This window comes from Achroia grisella, unplaced genomic scaffold, assembly GCF_030625045.1.
Source record: "Achroia grisella isolate CSIRO2021 unplaced genomic scaffold, CSIRO_AGI_Agris_v1 utg782, whole genome shotgun sequence".
Classification (NCBI taxonomy): Eukaryota; Metazoa; Arthropoda; class Insecta; order Lepidoptera; family Pyralidae; genus Achroia; species Achroia grisella.
The window spans coordinates 3793743-3815177 of record NW_026713022.1 but is presented as its reverse complement, the minus strand read 5'-3'; the positions used below and the strand labels follow the sequence as shown (position 1 = coordinate 3815177).

Below are 21435 nucleotides of genomic sequence, written 5' to 3'. Positions count from 1 at the left end.
TCTATCAAGTGAAATTAATATCCATAGTCGCGTAAAATAAAATTTCATTTAAAATCATTACGCCATCTGGCGTCAATTCTAACGTAATACGTTTCTGCAAATTTTCAGCAGTTCCTAGCTACTTGAAAAGATGGTGTTCTGGACTGTAAAGGAGTTATCAGAATAATGAACAATAAGTTAATTGTAATTATATTAGGGGATGGAGGATGTGGTTGTTAGAAATAGGAACTTAGTGATAGTTTGTAATGTTATGTTATCTGTAGTGGTACCAATGAGTACCGTAAAAGGTTGATCTTCACTCTAGAAATTACAGTGGTTAAGTCGCTGACTTTTTATATAAACTGACTGCCATGACTTCATGTGAATACTTTAATTCTTTATTGATGGTGGTGTAAGACAACTATAATAATATTTGGTGCAAAAAACATATTATACAGATTTCTTCTAAATCAAGGAGTAATAAGTTTCTAATATTATATTTAAAAAAATCCACATTTGTTCACTACAATATGAAAGGGTTGATCTACTCAGTGAAGAATTTACTCAACGGGCAAAACTATATATTAAAAAAAAAATATTTTTTATTTGGAAATAAAACCAATTACGATACTATCATTATTCAATTTGTAATAGCAAAATATCTGACGTTATTCTCGGGGGCGGGGATACTTGCAATGTGACCAGCTTTCTTATTAAAAAACATGAACAATGTAATCTATGACATAATTATTCCCATACCTACTTAGTTATTAAAAAGTATTATTCTATTACACTACGACGTGCGGCAAGTCCAGTAATCCACTATCCTATGATTATTCAATTTGCCAGCAAAAAAGCAAGGGAAAATGCTGCATGCATAAAGAAAATACGTGAGCGAAGGAATGTGTGGTCTTCAGATGTCCGTTCTCTTTAGGGTTGGCACTCGGTTGAATCTAGCTATTGATTAAAAAATATTATTTGAAGAAAAAAAAACTCTCTCGTACCTAATATGAATTTCAGTGAACGGATTGATGATGATAAAACTGACGTATCCTAATAGTCTCTAGATGACACTTGCTTCTTGCAGGATGTTGTTATATGTCTGTCTAGATATAAAAGAAATTCAAAGTTAAGAAATGGATAAATATAATGATGAACTATTTGGAAGCAGAGGGATGTTTTCTAGATTGAAATGTGGTCTTACCGGTCGACTTAGTATGTGAGCATGTTATGCTGAGAAGCGAGGATCGTGTCTGAAGATCGTGTGTGAAGAAATGAAAATCTAACATGAAAGTCGATGGATAGAAAGCAGGGGATGACCAAAAAGAGATGGATGGATTGTGTGTAAGACGATATGTTTGAAAGTAGAGTAAGCTCAGATGTGATGGCTAATAAAGATCAGTGGAAGATGACAAACTGCGTCAACCCCAAATAATGGGATAAAAGCAAGGCAATCATGCTCATGGGATGAGAGAGCCTACCTCCATCTTTCAGATTTTGCTTCATATTTTGTTATCCCTATTTCGCTCACTGCTGACTCATTGGGAAGTATGAATTGACACACAAATAAACTTTTTTTATAGTATACGAATAGTAAACAAGCTGACAGTCCACCTATTGGTGAGTGGTAACCGTCACCTGAATGCAAGAACAGCACTTCTATCATCTCTTTGACACTTCAAGTCCGTCCAGTCAATACCAATAATGCGTAGATATGGAATTTATAAAAAAAATACACTATTAATCTATAGTTTTTACCTTAGCCGTCGACAAGACGACCCCTGCCAATGTAGGGGTTGGTTTAAAAATTCCATTTTAACCCAATGTATTTCTGTACGATTTGTAAATAAACAAACAAGTGGCAGCCTTAGCATGGCAGACACGTTGCATATAGAATGGTTATTTATGCAAATCGCGCCTTGTCAGTCAAATAAAATAAATATTGTTGCAATTTTATTTTCGCTGGATATCCCCAATGTTGGCTTTGAAGCGAACCTGCAACCTGCTTGATTAAACGAGGTTTCCTATCTATTACATATACATATATATTTATGTATTTATTTATATACATTTTACTTTAGATCACTTGGATCACGAGCGTGCATGGCAATAGTTGTTCATACACGGGATTTTCATTTAATGTTAGACATAGATAACTATATAAATATACATTGTAAATAATCTGGCTTTAAAAAAAAAAGAAATTCAATTTAGTTTCTTTTCTTTCTCTTCGTAAGGAAAAATTATAATATAAAAAAATTTAGGTACGTTCATAAGCGGCTAAAATGTCGTGAAATAACGTGAATTTTTGAATTTGAATACATATACATATTGTCATCTGTGATTAAACAGTTCTTTCATATTGCTTTCTACGATTTCCTAAAATATGGTTGAGTGCAGTAATGACTGAATCGCCCGTTATACTCATGAACGGGTGCTCATATAAGGTCTGCTCTACTGGCTCTACTAACTACGACTGATTTATTTTGTAACTCAAGTAACTATTTATTTATTTATGTCAATTGTTCTCTTATGTAGTTTATATTCACACAAAATTGATAAAAATTATAAACAACATATTTAGAAGAGCAACACACATTTTTATTGTGATGAATCTGCGTTCAGAATAAGTAGTGGAATAAAAAAAATACGACTATTCAAAAGTGCTTATATTAAGTTTATTTGAACAAAGATTATTTCTATTTCTATTTCCATCCATATTTTCTGTCATCTGCATCCATTTGTAGAATGGAAATATTTAAATAAGTAGTTCTGTGTAGTGCTAGATTAATTTCGCGTGGACGCGTCCATTTTTCTCTGTAGAATCTACATTTTGCGGAGAGAAGCGAAGGATTGATATCCGAATGAGCGGTAGATTAAAAAAAAGTAATGACTATTCAAAAGTGCTTCAATGTAAGTTTATTTGAATAAATGATTTTCTATTCTATTCTATTCTTTCTATTCTATTGTCATTATATTTTATACATTCGAGATGCCTTTGAGCGAAATATACAGTGATCTATTTGGCACAGAGTGAAGATGGAGAGTATTAGATAGATGAATAATTTCTGGTAGACACGACCCTCAGCCTTGAGGAATCGACTAAGAAGAAGATATGTTCCGCTACTGCAATGATGATTGATTGATTGATTCCTGAAGAAAATTGGTAATAGTTATATAAGAACGACGTGACAGACATCACTTTTTTTAATACTACGATTGTTGCAAAAAAGCATACGGCCCATCTGATGGTAATTGGTTACCGTAACACCGAATAGCAGTCCCATAAAACGCCTCAATTTTGACTTGATTATTATTATGATTTATAGGCTATTATATAATATTATAAAATTTGATATACAACATGTAACTGACATTTTTAAATAAAGTTTTGTATGAATAAAGAGAACTACAATGTTCTTTCAGTTTATTCTGTAAGAATGTAAAATGTAATACAAGTTACACAAATGTAAATCGGCGATAAGTCACAAGATGGAGCTTGGGTACGAATAGAAATAAATTATGTAAGCATTTTTAGAAATAAAACGACAATTTCGAACAAGTTTTTTAAAGTTAATTACTATTATCTAGATATTATAAACGCGGAGCTTTGTGAATGTGGATGTATGGGTGGAAGTTTGTTACTCTTTTACGCAAAAACTACTGAATGAATTTTAATTAAACTTTGCTATAATAAAAATTATACATCAGAATAAGACTTAAAAACCAAATTCAAATTCAAAATATCTTTATTCATGTAGGTCTATTACAGACTCTTATGATATGTAAAATCTACCGTCAGTTCGGAATAATTTCGAGATGAGAAGAACTGACAAGAAACTCGGCTCGTATTCTTTTCAAAAAATGTTGTACATGTTGTAACATATACTATATTTATTAGGGGTAGTTCCCCAAGATATGCCCATGACTATAAGTTTGAAAGAATGTAAAGAATATCCTTTTCAAGGGTTCCCGTCTGAATCCTAATGCATTTAATACGAACTTGTCAAGTACGTGCCAACTTAAGTTTCGAAAGTTTTGCTCTACATAAAATTTCAACGAAACGAATGTTAGTCAGCGGGAACTTCAGAACATTCGCTTTTAAGTAATAAATAGCTTTCCCAGTTATGCAAGGAACTTTAACTGAGCATGTAAAGAGGGGTCCTTTAAAAGATATTATCACGGCAAATATCCCAGTTACAAACTGTAATATATCTTTTTATTGTCTATGTTTTTTATAATAACTATATGGTTTTATATATGAGATTAGTAAAATGTTTGCAATAACATCTGTGTAATCTTTTGTTCTGTCGTTCTTGATCTCCTTTCAAATTTATATAGTCTGTACAATCCCTTTTTATAATGTATATCTTACTAATATTATAACGGGCACTAATATAATAATCTGTGCTTACAACGGGTGTATTGTTAAATTAAACAATGGTTATTAATGTTTTATGTTCACCGCCAATATTATAAAGAATTAGTCTCGTAATGCGTCTTGTTATTGTAACACCCTATAATTTAATATATATCAGAGGTATGACATTTTGTTTACCGGAATGGCAATATATATACACTTGACGATCTTTTACTTAGAACTTGAGGAAGGCAAGCGGAAGCATGGTGGACAACTCCTCAGGTACAAAGATGTGCTGAAGGGACACATGAAGCAGTGCGACATCAATCCTTCGATGTGGGAGCAGCAGCGAGCACATCAACGACAAAATCGGAATTGAAGATAGTCGCCGTGGCCGAAATCGGCCTGGATTACACCATCATCATCATCATATATACTGCACTGTACAGGATGTATAGTATATACATCGTACTTATAATATATATATATAAAGGAATACTTACTTAGCATCCCTTTAAGGTTAGCTTTTAGGCGCGTTATTGAGCGTCAATTGCTCTCATCGACTTCCAATAGATGGCGCTAATTGTTAAAGGGGAGTAGAAGTATGGTGGATTGTACAACAGGGATTGTGAGTGACAGTAATTGAAAATAACAGTGTTTTGGTGAAAAGGATCGACAAATAAACATTAAATGTCGTTTCTTTGTTCTACAGAGCAACGCATGGTTTAATTTGTCGAGAGAACTAATATACAATAGATAATTGACTTATAAAACGACATTTATTGTGAAAGAAAATGGAGAAACTACAATTTACATTCGCAGTATTAGCAGCATCTGATGGGAAAACCAATGTGATTTGCATAACCTCAATCGAGACACCCGATGGACATTTATTTGATATTCCGGATGAGTTAAAGCCGGCAAGTAAACATACTGCCATAACGACTACCGATTATTTTACAAAAATCAAGAATTCCCTAAAGAAAAGACATCAAACACGAAAAATATGGATTCCTTTAACACAAAATTTGAGAAAAATTTACTTAGATGAATGTGAAAATATACAATTTAGTGACCAATACTTAGATGAAATTACACTCGAAACACAGCCTTCCGGTAAGAACACTAGTATATGTTCTGAGAATAAAACAATTGTAAAAATAGCAGAGAAATTTTTAATCGAGAAGTTTTCAGGAAAAAATTCAAATGTGAACCAATGGATCAATGAATTTGAGAATGAATGCAAACGTTTCGACATATTAAAGGATGCAGAAATAATTGAGACTTTGAAGTATCTACTTGAAAAACAGTGTTTGGACTGGTACACCAGTATGTTAATAAAATATACGATGAATGCAGGATGGGAGATATGGAAATCAAATTTTTGTGAAACATATGAAAGCAAAGGTTGGTCACAAGTAAAATATGCTTTCACTTTTAAATATCAAGGAGGTTCATTATTAGAATATGCCACAAAAAAAGAGAGATTACTATTACAGATAAATAAAAATATTGATATCCAAACATTGATAAATATTATTGTTATGGGTTTACCAGATTACATAATGTATAAAATGGATAAAGAATTGATAACAACAACAGCGAGTCTTTTTAAAGAAATAGGCAAACATGAACAGACAATCAATAAAAATAATTATAATAGATTCAAAAGAAACTCATTTGATAATAAATTAAGAGTAGATAGTGTAGTTAAACCCTGTAAAATATGTGAAAAATTAAATAAAGGTAGACGTTTTCACTCTGAAGAAAAATGTTGGTTTAAACAAACTGATGATTATGAGAACAAGAGAAGTTATAATAGAAATGTAAACAACACTGTATTGGAAGTTGAATTAAAAGATAAAGAGCCAAAAAACGTAGAATTACACCATTAATTGAAGTAAAACTAACATTGGAAGGAAAATTAGACATTTTTGGTATATATGATTCCGGCTCTAATATTTCTTTAATTAATTCTAAATTATTGCGATTAAAGAAAGAAGGAAAAAATGAGTACAACACAAACTTAATAACAATGAATGGTGTAAAAAAGACAAAAGGTTGGACAACAATAAAAATTAAAATTTTTAACATGGAGAAGAAAATTGATGTTTACATTGTAGATGGAAAAAGTTTCAAATATGATTTTCTAATTGGACTTGATATTATAAAAGAATTTAATTTAACTCAAAACGAATATCTGGAAATCAAACAGAAACCAGAAGTAAAAATTACAAATGAAAAAAAATATTTTAAAGACAATCCTAATGAAAATGAAGAAAAAAATATCTTTGTAAATTTTAATGAACATGTCAAAGAAAATGAATTTATTATGGATTTGAGTCATTTAAATAGTCAACAAAAATCTGAAATAAATAAACTGATAGATAAATATAAATCAAGCTTTGCTAAAGATAAATATGACATTGGAACAGTAAAAGATTATGAAGCACGCATTGATCTACTTGTGGACAAATATTGTAGTAAAAGACCTTACAGATGCTCTATCGAAGATAAGCTAGAAATAGAAGGACAGGTAAGAAAATTGCTCGGGAAAAATCTCATAGAGGAATCATACAGCCCATTTGCAGCACCAGTAACCTTAGCTTTCAAAAAAGAAGATAATAAAAAATCTAGACTGTGTATTGATTTCAGAGATTTAAATAAAGTGGTGGTACCTCAGGCCCAACCGTTCCCTTTGATTGATGACTTAGTAATGAAAACTAGAAACTGTAAGTATTTTTCATCATTAGATATTAACTCCGCATTCTGGTCAATTCCCCTGCGAATTGAAGACAGAAAGAAAACTGCTTTTGTTACACAAGAAGGACACTATCAATGGACATGTTTACCCTTCGGTTTAAAAACTTCCCCAGCCATATTTCAAAGAATACTGAGTAACATATTGAGACGGTACAAATTAACAGATTTTGCGGTAAATTTCATTGATGACATTTTAATATTTTCAAAATCATATGAGGACCATATAGACCATTTATCACAGCTTTTAAAAGCAATACAAAGAGAAGGCTTCCGACTAAAATTCACAAAGTGTCGATTTGCAACAAATTCAGTAAAATATCTTGGACATATAATAAAGGATAACACAGTAAGACCTGTCAGAGACAACTTGACTTCAATAAGGAAATTTCCAACACCAAAGAATCAAAAAAATATTAGACAACTTTTAGGAAAAATAAATTTCTACCATGAGTATATACCTAACATTTCAATAATTTTAGAGCCACTACATAATCTACTAAGGAAAAATCAAAAATTCATATGGTCAGAGAGCTGCCAAGAAGCTTTTGAAAAAATAAAACATTTACTATGCTCACAACCAATTTTAGAAATATTTGATCAAGACCTGCCCATAAACATATACACAGATGCTTCATTAGAAGGCATTGGTGCAGTGTTAAAGCAAACTCAACCAAATGGAAAAGAAAAACCAGTAGCATATTTTTCAAAAAAATTAAATGAATACCAAAAGAAAAAAAAGGCTATTTACTTGGAATGTTTAGCCATTAAAGAAGCTATAAAATACTGGCAATACTGGTTAATAGGCAAGCATTTCACAGTACACTCTGACCACAAACCATTGGAAAATTTAAATATGAAGTCTAGGACGGATGAAGAATTAGGAGAATTATCCTATTATCTATCACAATATGATTTTGAAATAAAATATACACCTGGAAAGTATAATTTAGAAGCAGACTGTTTGAGTAGAAACCCAGTAATAGAAGCGAATAAAGATACACATGAGCAGTTAAAAGTAATAAACTTTATAACATTAAGTGATATACAAACAGATCAACAGAAAAATGAGATTGTTCAAAATTATAAGAACACTTTTATATATAAAAACAATATATATTATAAGAGAATAAAAAAACAAGAGAAAATTCTGTTATCAGAAGAGTTCAGTATAAAAATAATAAAATTGATACATGAAAAGATGTGTCATATAGGTATAAAACAAATGCAAAAAACAATTGGAAAACTGTACACAGCAAAGAATTTAACTAGAAATATTACTGATTTATGCAAACAATGTGAAATATGTATAAAGAATAAGACTAGAAGACAAGCTAAATATGGTTTAATGTCGTATTTAGGACCTGCCACAAAACCATTGGAAATTGTCTCAATAGACACAATTGGAGGATTTGGTGGCTCACGATCAACAAAGAGGTATCTACACCTTTTAGTCGATCATTTCACACGATATGCCTATATAGTAACCTCAAAGACACAGAATGCAAAGGATTTTATAAAAATTATAAATAATGTACCGAATTGTAATGACATTGGCATAGTGCTCACCGATCAGTATCCTGGACTTAACTCAAAAGAATTTAAAACATTTTTGAATGAAAAATCGATCACATTAATTTTCACTGCAGTAAATTCGCCTTTTTCTAATGGACTTAACGAAAGACTAAACCAAACACTTGTAAACAAGATAAGGTGCAAAATAAATGAAAAACCAAATACTAAAGCATGGACGACTATTGCTCATAATTGTGTGGATCAATATAATAACACGGAACACTCAATAACTGGATTTACACCAAGGTACTTATTAGATGGCACTGATATTTCATTCTTACCAAAAGAACTTAAACTAGATATAAAACCAGATGACTGGATTAAACATAGAAAAATTGCATTAGAAAGAACTATTAAGTCACATGAATATAATAAAAGAATAATAGATAAAAATAGAACAAATCATAATTTTAAAACTGGGGATATGGTATATGTTGAAAATGGTCACAAATTGAATAGAAGAAAATTGGATGAGATAAGGATTGGCCCATTTAAAATAGAAGAAAAACTATCGCAATCAATATACAAAATTAATACGGGTCATAGAAAGATGGAGTCAAACCTATACCATATTACAAAACTTATTCCGGTTTCCATACCTTAAAAATATTATCTATTCTAGGGGGAGATATAAAGGAATACTTACTTAGCATCCCTTTAAGGTTAGCTTTTAGGCGCGTTATTGAGCGTCAATTGCTCTCATCGACTTCCAATAGATGGCGCTAATTGTTAAAGGGGAGTAGAAGTATGGTGGATTGTACAACAGGGATTGTGAGTGACAGTAATTGAAAATAACAGTGTTTTGGTGAAAAGGATCGACAAATAAACATTAAATGTCGTTTCTTTGTTCTACAGAGCAACGCATGGTTTAATTTGTCGAGAGAACTAATATACAATAGATAATTGACTTATATATATATATATATATACTATAAATATATATATAATATATATACTATAAATACATATATAAGTACAAAAGTATAAGATTTCAAATTGAATCAAATATAGACTTCTATACTGAGTTTATTTACAAATGTAAATAAACATGTAAATTTTACGACGCTGTATTATCTTAATCAGTATTGGTTATCCATTTAGCGTCTGTGTTGCAAGGAATGGATAAAGAATACCTTCCATCTTTTTCATTTTATTCTTTATTGTACATAGGAAAAAAACAGTGATACAATAAATGTAATGTACAAGAGAGAGCTTGCCTCTAATAAGAGATTTCTTCCGGCAAACCTAGAAAATGTTGTAGGTTAGTATATCAACTAGGTATAAGTGTACGAAAAGAGGACATACTAAGATATTGTTGTAATAATAATAACTATAAGTATCAATAAACATCCATTATAAATTATAAGACTTAAGTTAAAATATATAATACGGCAGCATTGCGAAAGACAATAATATTTTTTTAATCGGCATTTAAGTATTATATTAAGTATTTCAATAGCTGCCAGAGCTGGCACGTAATTCGTGAGGTAAAGAATTCTACGATCCAATAGACCGTCCAGTACAAGGTCTTTTTTAAGGGGATCAGGCAGTAGTAGGCTGTGACTTTGTATAAAGTCATTTGTGGGGTTGGTAGCAATAAATCTAAATATATATAACTCAAAGGTGACTGACTAACATAGTGATCTATTAACGCACAGCCCAAACCACTGGACAGATCGGGCTGAAATTTGGCATGCAGGTAGATGTTATGACGTAGGCGTCCGCTAAGAAAGGATTTTGATTAATTCTACCCCCAAGGGGATAAAATAGGGGACGAAAGTTTGTATGAAACTTTGTCAATTTTAAACCGATCGGGCTGAGACTTTGCATGCATAAAGCTATTATGACGTAGGCATCCCCTAAGAAACGATTTTAATAAATTCCACCTCTAAGAGGATAAAATAAGGGATGAAAGTATATAGTAGATTGTATAAATCTTCTTAGATTTTGTAGGCCCTAATTTTTTACACACGCTAAACAAAAATAAAGCTGCAAAAAGTACACCTAATGAATAATAATACTTACTACTACGCGAGCGAAGTCGCGGGCAAAAGCTAGTGTATAAATAAAATATATTCTCAACTAATGATAAATGTACATTAAGAAAGATTACACAAATTGATACTAGAAAATATTATATAGAATTATAGATGTATGGCGAGCGACGGATGATGTGAGAATATTTTATAGATGTAACTAGTTACTCATCTTGGATCACTCTATCTATTAAAAAAACCGCTTCAAAATCCGTTGCATAGTTTTATAGATTTAAGCATACAGAGGGACGGTCAGACAGCGACAGTGACTTTGTTTTATCAGTTTTATACTATGTAATGAGATATAGAACGTATCTGTCTCGTCAGTAAGCGGTCAGTCGTCATGAAAAGAGGTAATGATGTGAAATGATATATACAATACACTATATGTGTGAGTACTTCTGTCTCACCTATTTCAGCTGGCAAGTAGTTTTGTTAGCTAAGTTTCGATTAAACGGTGAGATATGGCAGTGAATTATAGCAAACGGATCTTACCTCCTATTTATTTATTTAAAAGAGCAACACACAAGTTTCTTGCTCATTTTTCTTGTGATGAGTCTGCATTCCGAATGAGCGGTAGAATAAAAAAACTTGACTATTCAAAAGTGCTTATATTAAGTTTATTTGAATAAAGATTATTTCTATTTCTTTATCTTTTGTATCTATCTATATATTTATCTTTTGTATGGTAGTGGGATACAAGCGAAGGATGAAAGGTTGAAGATTCTAGATATCTTAATAGGTATATAATAAATAGACTAGTATTTTTTTAATTAAATTAAATTAACTACGAGATAAACTAATACGCCGCGTGGCGGTCGACTAACTGTCCCCTTAGCTAATAATGGTCTTCTGATTCTGACCATCTGTCTGAAGATCTAAAAGGTAGACCTTTTATTAAAACTAGTGGTCGTGAATTTTGACCATAATATTAAAATATAAAAATAACAACGAACCAGCAACAACAATTAAACGAAAGAGTATATGTGTGTATTAACTACATGTTTGTAAAGTGTTTTTTATTGATTTAGAGTATTTTTAATACATTATTTAAAAAAAAAAACCTGTATTCACTCCTGTACTATATAAACTGTAAGTGTGCGAAATTTCATATTCCTCCGTTTAATTATTTATTTTCGTAAAAAGGGGTAGGTACAAAGATTTTGCTTATACGTATTACGTATTTATATAATGTTGAATATGGTATAACCCACTGAAGTAAATGACATAATCCGTTATTATGCTCATATCATTAAATGTGGATTAGATTTAGTTAGTTATACAAAGACAATCTAAATGGATTTGAGTTTAACTTTTTTTATTCGGCTGTGGACAGTTTTATTACTACGTCACATAGATTTAATAATTACTCAACTTAAGATAAAACTTTAACTGTTTACAAAAATAATTCCAAAAATTTTTTTTCGGATGAACACAATGTTGTGATAAAAATACAATGAAAATATGTACTTGTCTTTTTAAATTTATTATTTACTAGATACACGCCGCAGTATCGCACGGGTGTACGTGTATTATATATATAAACCTTCCTCTTGAATCACTATATCTATTGCTAAAAACAATGTTAGCAAAGAAAAACTTAAAAAGAGATTTCTTCTACTCAATTCAGTGTCAAATCAAATCTAATCAAAATATATGCACGTATATAGTCCTTACAGATTATTACAGACATTTATGATAAGTCAAATTTATTGTTCTTTCTGGAATTAGTTTGAGCCAAGAAGAATTCATAAGAACTCATATAGTAAACTTTGTCTTCATATAGTAAGTGGTTCACGGAAATGTAAATAATAATTGTAAGAATATTGTTGTTTATAAAATTCAACAGGGATTCATCCTCACTCACCCCTAAGTACAACGTGGATACTGTATCGATTTTCACAGTATACGCTCGCCGCACTGCTGGTGTAGTGGTATCATGCAAGATTCCCATTCTTGCGACCCGGGTTCCATTCCCGGGCAGTGCATCCTTTTTGTGTCTTTTGTTTCTCAATTTTAATTTGGTAATATATATTGTAATGTAATGTTTTAAAAAAATCAGAATGATAGAAGTGTTATTATAAATTTTGGTGATGCATATTTGTTGGCCAGTAGGTCTTTTTTTAAACAAGGATACATAAACAGGATATTATCGATTATATACGAACCAAGAGTAACCTAGCATGGCGTGACGCAGCTCGCGTTTTCGAGTTCGATTCGAGCGAGTTTCAAGGCGTTTGTAACCTGGGTTTTGGCCCATTGGCGTTTGGGCCCAGCAACATGCTGCCCTCCTTCATGAAGGAGGACTACTGGCCTAAAGGTGTGGTGTATCGGCGATACCGTGGCAGATTGCCGTTGTCAATGGCGTGACCACATAGACATATTGAATATTTTAGGTTTATAATATTAATTCATATGTACGTTAGTCTATGAGGTATTTATAAAATGGGAAAAATTATGTAGTCTGAAATAAATCTAATATATAAAATTTTCGTGTCACACGTTTCGTGTTTATACTTCTCCGAAATGGCTTGACCGATTTTGATGAAATTTTATATGTATATTTAGTAGGTGTGAGAATAGGTTTATAGCTAATTTTTATATCCCTCAGTGGGTGGCTCACCACAATTTTTAATTTTTATATTATGTAGCATTAAAAATACATACATACAGCCTTAAATTTTCACCGTTCTAATACCAATCCCTATTTTTTAATAGCGATATTAGTACTTACATTTATATGGCAACCCAACGTTTGCTGGGACAGCTAGTAAATAAGTAAAAATAAACGAAGTTAAACCACTGGTTTAACATTAAACCGCGCCGCTTATGTAATATTCAGTTATCTGAAATCTCATTCTGGGCGCGTCCATTGGTCTCGGACCCCGGAATCGAGCCGTTTCTTTACATCCAGTGTTTCGAGAGAATGTCCCATATTATTAGCCCAGGGTAAAACATCCCTCGTAATACCCTATAATATGTGAACATTTAATCCCCCGTCTACCTAAAAATAGTGTGACTATGAGTTACGGTTATGCGGATAATTATATAAAATTAACGTATATACTAATGAGTCTATACGTTAATTTTATATAATTATCCGAATAATAATATTATATAATGATATAAAGACACCTACATATGTAAAAAACGTAAATATCCTGGCATTAAAAAAAATAACTTGACATTCTTTCTAGTTCTTCTCAATTGAATCTGTACAATGAACTGGACGGTAGGGATAAATTATAAATATAAAAAAAAAACGTTCATAAGCGGCTAAAATGTCCTAGTTATTAATTAAGGTTATTTTATTTGATTTGAAAGTGTGAGGTAGAGAGAAAGTGAGACTTCAGAATTACTGCACCGATTTGAAAATTTATTTATTGTTTGAAAGGTACATCTATGCTAATATTATAAATTCGAAAGTGACACTGTCTGTCCGTTTGACCTTTCCACAACTAAATACTTCATCGGATCTCAATGAAATTTGATATGAAACTATGTTATCAAAAAGGCAGACGAAATCGAGGGCATACATAGTTAGTTATAATTGGTAGTGAATATAGTAAAGTAGTGACAGTGTGGGAAAATAGCAGACGAAATCGCGAGAATAGTTAGTTAATTATAAGTGGCACTGAAATAGTAAATTTGTTTTATTTATTTATTTAGGAACAAAAACAGGTTTACAATTAGAAAATAGAAACGGGAAGACGGTCATAGATCATCCAATGCCTGGAATCCAGTAATTGGTTTAATTAAAAAAAAAAAAAACATAAAACGCGATCAGAAAGGGTATTAAGTGTTTTTTATATAGTATTTATAATATTTATAATAGTTATTTATATAGTAGGAACAAAGAAAGACGCGTGAGGGTAGACGAATATGGCTGCCCATGAAAGATTTATTTACCATTTACCAACTGCTCTTCAGTTTACACATTATGATCATGACGGTTAAAACACTACCGAAATATCGGGAACTCAATAAAAATAAAACGTAATAAGATCCCGTGATTTACTAATTATACGTATAAATTAGAAAACGTATAACTATTTTAAATTAACTATGTGTTAATGTAATATTATGTTATCTGTGCTTATAGTATTAACATCGTTATACAGCTATGATGCGCTCGTCATTATACTTCGGCTGCTCGCTGTGCAATATTTTGCATCTGTAGCGCATTAAATTTGCGCGGGAAAATAAAAGAGAACAAAAATGGTTTCTTCTGCAGACATATTGATTGATTGTAGTGCTTCTAATCACAAATTATATTATACTCTTCTTAAATGTCTGCATTTTACTTCTATTATAATAAAATACCTATATACACAACAAACCTGAATATTCATACGGCCTCTAGTGACATACCTAACAAAATGTACTATATTAATTCAAACCTAACATGCATGATCACTGATTATATTTAAGTATTGAAATATGTAGGTATTATATATTAAGGTACTTTTATAGTAAAGTAGTCAAAGTGACTGTGGGAAAATATTTTTTGACCGTATTGGAAACGACTTTTGAGTTACTGTTGCATTGTTGGGGTTGGCCCCATTTTGCGGTGTATAGGGCATGTTTGCGGGAATGCAAGCACATGGGAATGCGAGTACAGGCATGGACATGCCCAGAGGCGGATCTACCTAAGGGCTTTTTGGGCTGCAACCAAAGGCCCATTATTTTCAATGAGGGCTTTGTATTCATGACAAAGCCCTCATTGAAAATAATGGGCGATATTTAGAATAAAATATATATATATAAAACTAGCTGATCTGCGCAAATTCGTCTGTATCACATTTGTTCAATTTTCATTATATCTTTTTAATTACCTGCCTGTTATTCTGATGTATAACCTACATTACTGTAAGGTTTTATCAAAATTCGTTCAATAGTTTTTGCGTAAAAAAGTAACAAACATCCATTCATACTTACATAAATTTTCGCGTTTATAATATTATTAAGATATTAGAAACTTATCATAAGGTTGGCAACCCTGATGTCAATCAATCGAACCGGTCGTACCCAACGGGGTATACCCCGTCGCTTGTTTTTGGTAGAGTGATATAATTAGGTAGACTCCTAAGAACTTCTTATGGATGATAATGAATTGGTACACCGACCTGCGCTAACGGTTTACGCTGGCGGGGCACCAGTGGAGGATGATAAGATGAACATGAAGTCAGGGCAGTTAGCCCATCGTGGTAAATTTGCCATGAATTCAAGGTGAGGTCAACCTGACATGGTACATAGCTAGCAATGAGATCACTTAATCCACATTACTAACAATTCCCTTCCCCTTGGCCCCTAAGTAGTTTTAGCCTAGGGCTCCTCAAATTCACAATCCGCCCCTGTACATGCCAGTATCCAGTATGTACACAGTTATTCGCAACCGAGCCGTGTTCCTGATTTGCAGAGCAGCGGCCAGCTCGAATAGTTCACCGGTCACTAGTTAAAGTTCTATTGATGTTTTTTTACATTGCATTGATTTCCTTTCATTTCGCCTCGTAATCATGTTGAAAGATTTCAAAGAAAACTTAGAGTTTAAGTAAAAAGTAATCTATACTAATATCTTAATATGAAAGTAAGTCAAATAGACGCATTCAGCCGTTAAAAAATTACGACTGAACGGCTGAATGGATTTTAATAAAATATGTTAAAAGGATAGATTATTATCTAGAAGGAGTACGGGTCTTTCTTCTGTCTGTTTATATTAAAATGCAAAGAATGCAAATAATGCAAAGACGCGGGTAATGGCTAGTTATAATCGACAGCCTCGGTGGCTTGACTTCGGAAGCAAAACTGTGTGAAGCAATCACACAGTTTTGCTTCCGAAGTCGCGGGTTCGAGTTTTCCCACGATACGAAGATTTGTATTCATGAGTATGATGGTTTTTTTTTGTAAAATGCATAATATATATAGTATATATTATGCATTTTACAAAAAAAAAGTACCTAATTATTTATATCAGTTCTCCAGTACCCGTCATACACTCTCTGCTTTGCTTGGTACTAGATGACGCTATGCCAATTGTCCTGAGATATTATAATGTAAACTAATATAACAAAGAGGAAAAAAAACATTTTTTTTAAATTATAATAGATTAACTAATAAGTAATTATTCGAATTTAATCATTATTTCAAATAACAAACAGATACTTTAATATATTTAATCGAATTAGGTGTTATTTTGATTTCTATTATTTTGTTTAATTCCGCTACAATTAACATGTGTGAGACTACGAATATTCGGTGTGGAAACCTGACCAGCGCTACGACCTTCTCCAGTGGTGATCAAATTCCGACCGTTATTGAGTCTACACCCATATCGCGACACGTGTTTCGCCTCTGAACGATGCCTCTTTCAGAGGCGAAACTCTAATTAACGCCTGATGATGCATCATCAGGCGTTAATTAGAGTTCGGGTACAGCTCGGAAGCCTAGTGTTGACTCATCGGCGACCAAACGGCGACTACTTTAATATCAGTACATATATAAATAAATTTTGTCCGCAATTTTGTATCGTTTAGTGTCACCCTACAACATTTGATGCTTAGGACGCAATCGTACAACTCCATGCGGACTGCTCGTTACAATCCGGGATACTTGCACTGATTTTGTATTTGTTTTGTCCTCGCCTAAGTTCGCTCAAGGCCGGAAAAATGCTTACTTTAGAATATAATTTCTTGTAAAAGGGTCAATCTGAGTCCCCAGTACGAAATAAATAAACGATTGAGTTTATTATTATAATTTAGAAATTACGGTAGTATATTGTGAATTGATATTGGTATTGGTTTTTATGGAAATTATATTTATATTTTTAGATCGAGTTTCTTTCTATATAAGCAAAATAGTCATATTTTATTAAAATCGATACAATAGCAAATAGCAAACGAGAAACTTTTGCCCTTCTATCCAGAACATACATTTTTTATATTAGAATCATTAAATATATTATTAATATATTATCCCTATCCATAGAGATAATAATAAAACTCTTAATACCACAAAATAAAAAAATTCAACGAGAGAAAGTGTAATTTGGAAAATATTAAAAGGCCGACAACGCACTTGCAATTTCCCTGGTGTTGCGGGTGCTCATGGGCGGAGGTAAATACTTACCATCAGGTGAGCTGCAACTGTTTTGTCCCCTGTGCTATTAAAAAAAAATAAAAGGCAGTCTTATCGCTAAAAGCGATCTCAAACCATCTGGAAGATATTGAAGTTAGATTGTTAATAAAGTGGACCAGGCTAGCAATAGCAATGCTGTTATGTTATGTGTCTGTAATTGTTGAATGAAGTATTATCTATCTATGTTGAAGAATTATCTATCTATCTATCTATGTTGGCACCGACCCTGAGAGCTATCGTAATATTAAAAAAAGTGTATGCGAACTGCGAAAAATGATTTACTTGACGTTTCAGTGGTCTAGTTCTTAAAGATTCATTATGAAGAGTTCTATATTCAGCAGCCAAGTTCAAATTTGCCCCCAGAACTTGCTGTTCGGGGCATGAGCCTTATGTTGCTCCCCCCATAGAGCTGGGGCTGATAACAATAGATCTTCTCTTTATAATTACAACTCAAAACAACCCTCTAATATATAGGGTATCATAGACTAAATGGCCTACGTAGGCTGATGTTTTATACGGCTGCGGCCGGTCGTAACGTACTTTTATAGTTTCTGGGTAATTTGTGGGTAGCAGATTGCCACAACATTCTCTGTGTAACAACCATCGTACTGGGAATAAATGTGAGGTTTACATGCATTTATATACTACCTACACGACCGCTTTTGCGTCTTACTAGTTTACGAAAACAGAATAATATAAATAGAAATAATATTTATTCAAATAAACTAAATGATTCATAATTTTGAATTGAGAATAAATGTGAGGTTTACATGCATTTATATACTACTTAGCGAACCGCGTTTTCTTATTACTAGTGCACGATAACAGAATAATCTAAATAGAAATAATATTTATTCAAATAAACAAAATGATTTTGAATTGAGAATAAATGTGAGGTTCACATGCATGTATATACTACTTACACAACCGCTTTGCGTCTTTCTAGTTTACAAAAACAGAATTACAGAAACAGAATCAAAATAGAAATAATATTTATTCAAATAAACTAAATAATTTTGAATTGAGAATAACGAAAATATAAATATTTTATATTCAAACCAGATGTAAACATTTTTGAATTGCCACTTTATCTCTTTCTCTCTTTTGTAGTAATTTACATTATATTTAGAATACAATGAAGTGTCTTCCGCTGTCTGTTCATAGATCTTTTAAACTAATCAACGTATTTTAATACAATTTTCAGCAACAGATATAGTGATTCAAGAGAAAGGTATATAATATATGTACACCAGTAGCCGGGGCGGGTATAAAGTGATTTATATAAAAGTTCATTCTTATCCGAATAAACTATCAGAATTCATAAGTTAAGAAGTAACCAAGCTATCCGTCATAGACGGAGAATGTCATAAATATATCGTCATAGCTGTACTGTGCATTCATTTTATTTCACGGTGGGTACATCACATGATTATGGGACTGTGAAATTAACATTATTATCCAGAACGTGATATACTAACAGCTGTGATGTACTGGATCACGTTTAAAATGTGACAGGTACTGAATAAGACTGAGTTTATATTCAAGAAGATGCGTCTCCCTCAACCACGACAAGTAAAAATGAAATAAATAACCCCAGATAATCTAATCCCACGGTAAACAGAGCTTGTTTTATTTTACTAGATAACTGATATGAATACTATTTATTTTGTAGTTTCATAAATAATATACATAGAAAACACTCAAACATACTCATGAATATATGTTTGTACCGTGCGAGGAATCGAACCCGCAACTAGCTGTTTAAATCACCGAGGTTGTCAAATGTTTGTAACAGACGAGAATTGATTCTGCGACCATCGGTGTTAAGGCCTACGATAATCGGATAGGACCACAGAAAAAATAAAATCTATACTAATATTATAAAGCTGAAGTGTTTGTTTGTTTGTATGTTTGAACGCATTAATTTCAGAAGCTAATGGTTCGAATTGAAACATTCATTTTGTGTTGGATAGTCCATTTGTCAAGGAAGACTTTAAGCTATATAACATTAAGCTACGACCAATAAGAGCGGAGATGCAATGAAAAATATTGCAAAAGATGCGGAAATTAAACGCAGATGAAGTAGCGCGGATAATCAAAGTCCGCTGTCTGTCCCTATGTATGCTTAAATCTTTAAAACTACGCAACGGATTTTGAAGCGGTTTTTTTAATAGATAGAGTAATTCAAGTGGAAGGTTTATATATATAATACGCGTACATCCGTGCGAAGCCGGGGCGAGTAGCTAGTCTAGTATAAATATAAAACAAAATTACATGCGTTTCCCACATATAAATAATAAAAAGAAACCGGACGTTTTTAAACGGCGACTAAGTCGGGACGGTCCGTAGGTCTGACTTTGGTAAAAAAAATTCGCATTTGTCTGCCCAGTTCGGTGTCTGTCTGTCGTGACTGTTAATTTATGTGACAGGTCATTTATGTTTTGCAACGTTTCGGAAACCGGAAAGCCCTATATGAAAATTATGTTCTACATAGGTAGTATATAGATACATGATGTTTGTTTTAATGTTTTGCGGATTTATAAAGTAAGTAATAAAAAATATCTAAGTATTTATATCAGTTGTCTAGTACCCATAACACAAGTTCTGCTTACCGTAGGACTAGATGGCGCTGTGTTAATTGTCTAGGGTTATTTATTTATTTAAAGTATAGTTGACGACCTCGGTGGTCTAGCGGTTTAACACACCGCCTTACTTCCGATGGTCATGGGTTCGATTCCTCTCATGGCACAAACATTTGTATTTATGAGTATGATTGTTTGTGTCGGTCTGGGTGGTTTCTACGTATAATATGTATGTATTTACGAAAGAAAAATCAATGTATTTGTATCACTTATCTAGTACCTATAACACAAGCTTTAACTAGCTTAACTTGGGTCTAGATAGCAGTAGGTATGAATTGTCCTGATATTATTATTATTACATACCATCCTGATCAACTGGATGAATCGCGGTCTTCCACCGTGCGTTTTCCGTTTCCGTGAAATTTCTTAAAAGGCCGGCAAGGTATTTGGTGTTGCAGTTGCTTATGGGTGACTGTACTCACTTACCATCACACGAGGCCCAAGCTCGTTTGTCGCTTATATTTAATTATATTTCTTAATCAATTGTTATTAAATTTTGTTTACTTTGGTTCAATTTCAATTAAGATATTGTGTACGTTATGTTACAACCTGTATATCGTACATTGAGAGCACATGTGCCCGTGAAGTTTCTAAACCTGTGGAAGCATACACGGAACAACCAAAAACAAATGTTACCCAGGGAGGTAACACGAAATGACCTCTACTATAGATGTGTGCTAAAGAGATATGTGTATAGATGTATTACTTGTTGACCGTATGTTATAAGGTAGACTTTGAAAAGTAGTTTTTGTGGATACTTCTCTCTCACCTGTTTACTCACAAGAGATAATATGATGTGACGTGATATGCCAACGCCATCTGGTCTCATACTAAGCAGAAGCTCTGCTTAGTTTGGGTGTTCTGGGTACTAGATAACTGATATAAATACATGGATTTTTTGTAAACGATATCATAATATACAATCAAATCTGCGATCATTGTCAGTAAA

General features: G+C 32.5%; 1 non-coding gene across 1 annotated transcript; it reads left to right on the top strand.

Moving 5' to 3' along the window:
• Positions 1-12627: 12627 nt before the first annotated feature.
• Positions 12628-12698, top strand: Trnag-ccc (transfer RNA glycine (anticodon CCC)). The gene has a single exon. It is a non-coding gene; the product is annotated as a tRNA-Gly (tRNA).
• The last annotated feature ends 8737 nt before the right edge of the window (positions 12699-21435 follow it).